The sequence below is a fragment of the Mirounga angustirostris genome, unplaced genomic scaffold (genome assembly GCF_029215605.1).
Source record: "Mirounga angustirostris isolate CCGP_5_RB_7025 unplaced genomic scaffold, mMirAng1.0.hap1 SCAF_5, whole genome shotgun sequence".
Taxonomy (NCBI): Eukaryota; Metazoa; Chordata; class Mammalia; order Carnivora; family Phocidae; genus Mirounga; species Mirounga angustirostris.
The window spans coordinates 7,618,116-7,624,115 of NW_026991713.1; positions in this window are offsets into that span (position 1 = coordinate 7,618,116).

A 6,000-nucleotide genomic window follows, 5' to 3' on the forward strand; every position below is an offset into this window, starting at 1 on the left:
GGGAAAGAAGCAGAGTGCGCACCCCAGTGACAGGAAACATTAGCATAAGTTGAAATGACCGTTAATTAGGAATTCAGTTGAAACGTCTTACTAAACACAGGTTGCTAAGCAACAGGGGCCACTGGAACCATGTGGTCATTCCTTCTGCCACAGAGCTCCTGGGCCTGGGTCTCATACTGTAGCACACGTACCCTTTTCGGCTGGTCAGAGTCATGCCTTTATACATGGACTTCATATACCCCTCTCTTTTCAGGGCCTCCCTTCCATGAATCACCATGTCTCTCTCTCTCTCTCTGGGGTCATTGATCTCTCCTACTCTATTGGATCATTCCCGATAGCAACACAAATGTGCTCTTGTGTCACCCCAACTATACAAATAAATCCCTTGAATCCACCTCCTCTGTCCCCTGCATTCCACCCCCATTTTTTTCAAGACTTGTCTGCCCATACTACCTCCACTTCTGCTGCTCCTCGCTTCTCCATCTGTCCCCATAGTCCACCAAAACTGCTGTGTCAAGTTCACATACAACTTCTCAGATGTGCAGACACACCTCTCTTCTCTCAGCAGCATCTGACACAACTGATCATTCCACCCTTCCTGAAATGCTGTCCTTTCTTGGGATCCCTTTGGTCTTCCTTCTGCCTCTCTGGCCAGTTCTCTCCCCATTGCAGGGCCTGAACCCTGAGTATTGGTGTTCTCCAGGATTCTGCCCTGGGCCTGTTTGTTTTGCTTTACTTCTCACCATAAGTGAGGTCTTTTATTTTTAGTATGGTAAATACCATTTATATGCCCCAAATTCACATCTCCAGGCCATGTGTTTGTCATCTGAGCTCCAGACTCCTATACCCATCCTTATAGAGGAAAACAGGACATTGCATCATAAACCACACAGCAGAACACTTTATTCCCTTACCCCATACCTATTTCGCTTCTAGTTTCCCCCATTTCAGTACACAGCACTATTAAACCACTCAAGGAACTTCTGGATTCCTCCTTCTCCATCCGTCCTTTCGATCCATCTGCAAATCCCATTAATTCTCCAAAACCTACCTCAAATATTTCCCCTTCGTTCTAGCCCTACTGCCACCACTTAAATCCATCATCCCTCCCCTGGATTCCACTGCAGCCTCCTAGCTGGTCTCCTCTCTTACCCTAGCCCATAAATTAGATGGATTAACTCCCCTGCAGCACCGATATGCAGGCGGGGTGCTCTTTTCCATACCAAATCACCCACTTCTGCCTGGCCTTCCCCCAATTATTTTACAAGACCTTTGGGGGAGGGGGCAGAGAGGACGTCACAGTTCCTGTCATCATAGAGCTTCCATGTCAATGTGATCTAAAGGAAAGGAGCCCAACGCTTTCGGACCCCGACCTCAGGCCCGCACGGTGCTAACTGCTTTGACGCCGGCCTGCGACCGGTGACTCTGGGCAGGCCTCAGTTCGCCTCGTCTGCAAAATGGGACGATAGACGGTAGCTCCGTCCTAGCGCTCCCATGGCAGGCCGTGCAAGTGCAGGCGGAGGGGAGAGGCGGTGGGCGCGGGCGGGGCGGGGCCCGCGGCCACGTGGCCGGGGGCCGCGCGCGGGTTCCGAGCGCCAACCGCCGGCAGCCCCGCCCGCCCCGCCCCGCGGTCCGCCCCGGGCGCGCGCCCGCCCAGCGGGCCCCGGGGCAGGGAGGCTGCAGCCCTCGCCCGAGCGAGCCTGGCCGGAGCGGGGAGGAGCGCGGCGCGGGCTCGCCTGGATAGCGGGGCCCAGGCTGGGGGGGGGGGCGGGGGGCCGGTCAGTGCCGGCCGCGTAGGGCCGCGGCGCCGGGGGCGTAGCGGGCAGCCGGGCCTCGGGGGACTATTGAGCTGGGGGCCGGCAGAGCTGGGACACCGCCCCGGGGTTGCTCCCCTAGGGGCGAGGGGCGGCGAGACCCCTCCCCCCTCGTCTTAGGTACTCGGAGGTGCGGGGCTGCTCCCGGCCAGAGCGATTAGCACAGTGCTTGGCCGCGAGCGAGCCCTTAGAGTGCCCGGGCTTTGATTGCAACCACAGTGCGCGGGGGAAACAGGAAAGAGTGATAAGTGGGCTGACCAAGGGTAACTGCCATTATTAAGCACCCAGGCTGGCCGGGCTCGGTCACCACCCCTTCCTTCTCGAGGTGGCAGCGAAGGCACATGGGGCACAAGCATGTGTCCCAGGATTGGGAAGAGGCAGAGCGGGGATACGAACCTGGGACCTTTGGCTCTTGGCCCAGTGCGCCAGGCCGAGGAAAACGTGTATTTGAACCAGGCTTTGAAAACCAGGAAGGGTTTGATGAGTGGCCCTAACTGGGCGAGCTCTGCCCTAATCGCCCTTGGGAAGACGTTTGATTTTTTTATAGGCTACACTTTCCTCCACCGTAAAAGTGGCTGGACTTAGGAAAACTAATAACTAATATGTAAGTAAGTGCTTTGCAACCCGTAAAGCATTTTCAACTACGTTGTCATAAGTAATGTCTCACAATAAACTCACCAAATAAGCTTTATTTTTTTTTTTAAGATTTTATTTATTTATTTGACAGAGAGACACAGCGAGAGAGGGAACGCAGGCAGGGTGAGTGGGGGAGGGAGAGGCGGGCCTCCCGCGGAGCGGGGAGCCCGATGCGGGGCTCGATCCCAGGACCCCGGGATCATGACCTGAGTCGAAGGCAGACGCTTAACGACTGAGCCACCCAGGCGCCCCTCACCAAGTAAGCTTTTTTATTAGCCTCCTTGGACGGATGAAGAAACTGTCCTAGAGAGGTTTGTTAGATCAGGGAGCAGTGCCAGAACATTACTATGGACTAAATCAGAGGTTTTTCAGGATAACTGCCTTGGATGGGCATAAAGCTCAGAAACCAAACATCCTGTGACCTCATCATCTACTAGTCTAGAATAATACTTTTGCTGGATCTGCTTGTCCTCCCGGACTACCAACAGCTCTATCCCAGCAACCCAAATCGCCAAAGTGGAGCTATTACTATTATTTTTAATGTTACTTTCTGGTTTGGGCTGGGCTATGGGGAGTCCTTCAGGCAAAGTCAAAACTGAGAGGGAGTCGGATGGGGAGTTGACTGAATTCTGAAAATTTCAACTGTTTTGGGTTTTCTGAGTAATGATTATTTTGAGGGCATTGGTGATAAATAGTAATAATTTTGTCCTTCCTATTGACAGGTCCACCTCCTAGCAAATTATTTGGAATGAACATGAGAAATGTAAGTAGGGATTTTTAAGTATCAGTTAAAGGAACCTAAATTGTTTGTTTATGAAATGATGGCAGTTAATTTGACGATACCATTTCTGGATGTATACAGTTAATTGGCAGTTAATTATCAAATGCCCATTTTCGAAGAGTATGGGTCTTTCGAAGACAGGTCTGTCACCACAAGCACTGACAAGTATCCTGAGAGATACTTGTCCCTCTGGGCCTCTAAAAGGGAAGATGGGCTGTGTGTTTCTTAATGTCTATGATGTATGGCAGGTGTTTTTTGGCCTAAGTGTTTTCACTTATCCTGTAACCTCCTTTGTCCTCAACAAACTTAAAAGGCAGGAGGCATTCTTATCTTTTTAAGAACTGAGGCTTACGCTTAGGAAGGCTAAGTAAACCAGCCCTGTCGGTGCCAAAAGAAAACCTTTTCACTAAAGCACACCTTTCATGTTGTTGATCCAGGTTTAGAGTCGACAAATAGTTAATGAACGTCTACTTAACACCAGGTGCTTTTGAGTATTTTATCCAATCCTCATGACAACCTACCATCCCTTTTGCTCATTTCAGCTGATCACCTTGAAATCAATTAGCAAGCCTTTTTTTTTTTTCAAGATTTCATTTATTTATTTGACAGAGAGAGAGATAGCGAGAGCAGGAACACAAGCAGGGGAGTGGGAGAGGGAGAAGCAGGCTTCCCGCTGAGCAGGGAGTCCGATGTGGGACTTGATCCTAGGACCCTGGGATCATGACCTGAGCCAAAGGCAGATGCCTAACGACTGAGCCACCCAGGCGCCCCAATTAGCAAGTCTTCTAAGAAAATAGCCCACTCCCACTGGTAGGACAGGAGATAATCCATGGGAATGTTACGGCCCCCCTTTCTAAATATGATGGGACTTACATGGCAAACTTTGAATTGGAGGGAGCATTTTCTTCCACTGATGACAATTAAGTCTGAAAATGCCGTTGGTTTCCTGTGATAGATGCACACATCGTGATGACTGGGGCTCGCTGTTGATCTGACCCTTGGATCAATTAGGTGTTACTTATGAAAAAGCATCAGGTGGAAATTCTGGCATGGCTACAAGCCAGGCTGTGAGAAGGGGATGGATAGGTGGGCAGGCAGGGGTACCGAGTTTGAAGGGCCTTGGATGTTATTCTGAGACATTTGCGTTTTAATCTGTGGGCGGTGGGAGCCACAGCAGTGTTTAAAAGGGAAGTGACATGATGGGTATATGTTGTAGGTGGAGGCCTGCAGCGGAGCTGAGGAGGGATTGGAGCAGGCGGAATGGAAGCAGGGAAGCCAGGAAAAGAACTATTGCAGTTAGTTAATTGGAATGAATGTGGAAGTGTCCAGTAACTGATAAAAATGCTAACTGCTATCATCGGCTGAGCTCTTCCTGTGTGGCCAGATTCTGTGCAAGGGGCTTTGTACGCATTATCTTATGTACCCTTTGAGCTAAATACTGTTGTCCCCATTTTACAGGGTAGGAGGCGATGAAGATGACTTGTATAAGGTCACACCGTGACTAAATGGTAGAGCCAGAGTTCAAATCCACATCTGTCTGAATCTAAAGCCTTAAGGCTGCAAATCTAAGTCTATGTTGCAAACTTAAACACCTGAGACTAGTACTAGGCAGACTCTCCAGATCTTTGTACAGCAGAACTTGCCATATAAAGTACCAGTCTAGTTGATTTGCATCTAAGACACATCCCAAATCTGTCCTCTTAACCTCCTTCGCCTACCACCCCAGATGAGTCAGCATCAGTTTCTGCCTGCGGTCCTACAGTAGTCACCTAACTATTTTCCCAGCATCCTCACTTGCCAACCTAAAACCTATTCTTCACATAATAGCCTGACTGATCTCTTTAAAATCTAAATCAGGATAGGCGCCTGGGTGGCTCAGTCAGTTAAGTGTCAGACTCTTGATTTAGGCTCAGGTCACGATCTCCGGTCCTGGGATCGAGCCCGGCATCCAGCTCCATGCTAAGTGCAGAGTCTCCTTGAGATTCTCTCTCTCTCTCTCTCTCTGCCCCTCCCCCCACTTGTGCTTACACGCTCTCTCTCTCTTTCAAATAAATAAATAAAATCTTAAAAAAATAGGGGCACCTGGGTGGCTCAGTCATTGGGCATCTGCCTTTGGCTCGGGTCATGATCCCAGGGTCCTGGGATCGAGCCCCACATCAGGCTCCCTGCTCAGTGGGGAGCCTGCTTCTCCCTCTCCCACTCCCCCTGCTTGTGTTCTCTCTCTGTCAAATAAATAAATAAAATCTTAAAAATATATATATTAGAATATATATTTTAATAATTTAATTAATCTTATTTAAATTTTTAAAATATATATATATTAATCAAGGGCACCTGACTGGCTCAGTTGGTAGAAAACACTTTTTTTTAAAGATTTTATTTATTTACGGGCGCCTGGGTGGCTCAGATGGTTAAGCGTCTGCCTTCGGCTCAGGTCATGATCTCAGGGTCCTGGGATCGAGTCCCGCATCGGGCTCCCTGCTTCTTGGGAGCCTGCTTCTCACTCTGCCTCTCTCTCTCTCATGAATAAATAAATAAAATCTTTAAAAAAAAAAAAAGATTTTATTTATTTTTTTTTAACTTTTTTTTTTTTTTAAAGATTTTATTTATTTATTTGACAGAGAGAGAGAGAGCGAGAGCAGGAACACAAGCAGGGGGAGTGGGAGAGCGAGAAGCAGGCTTCCTGCCGAGCAGGGAGCCCGATGTGGGACTCGATCCCAGGACCCTGGGATCATGACCTGAGCCGAAGGCAGACGCTTAACGACTGAG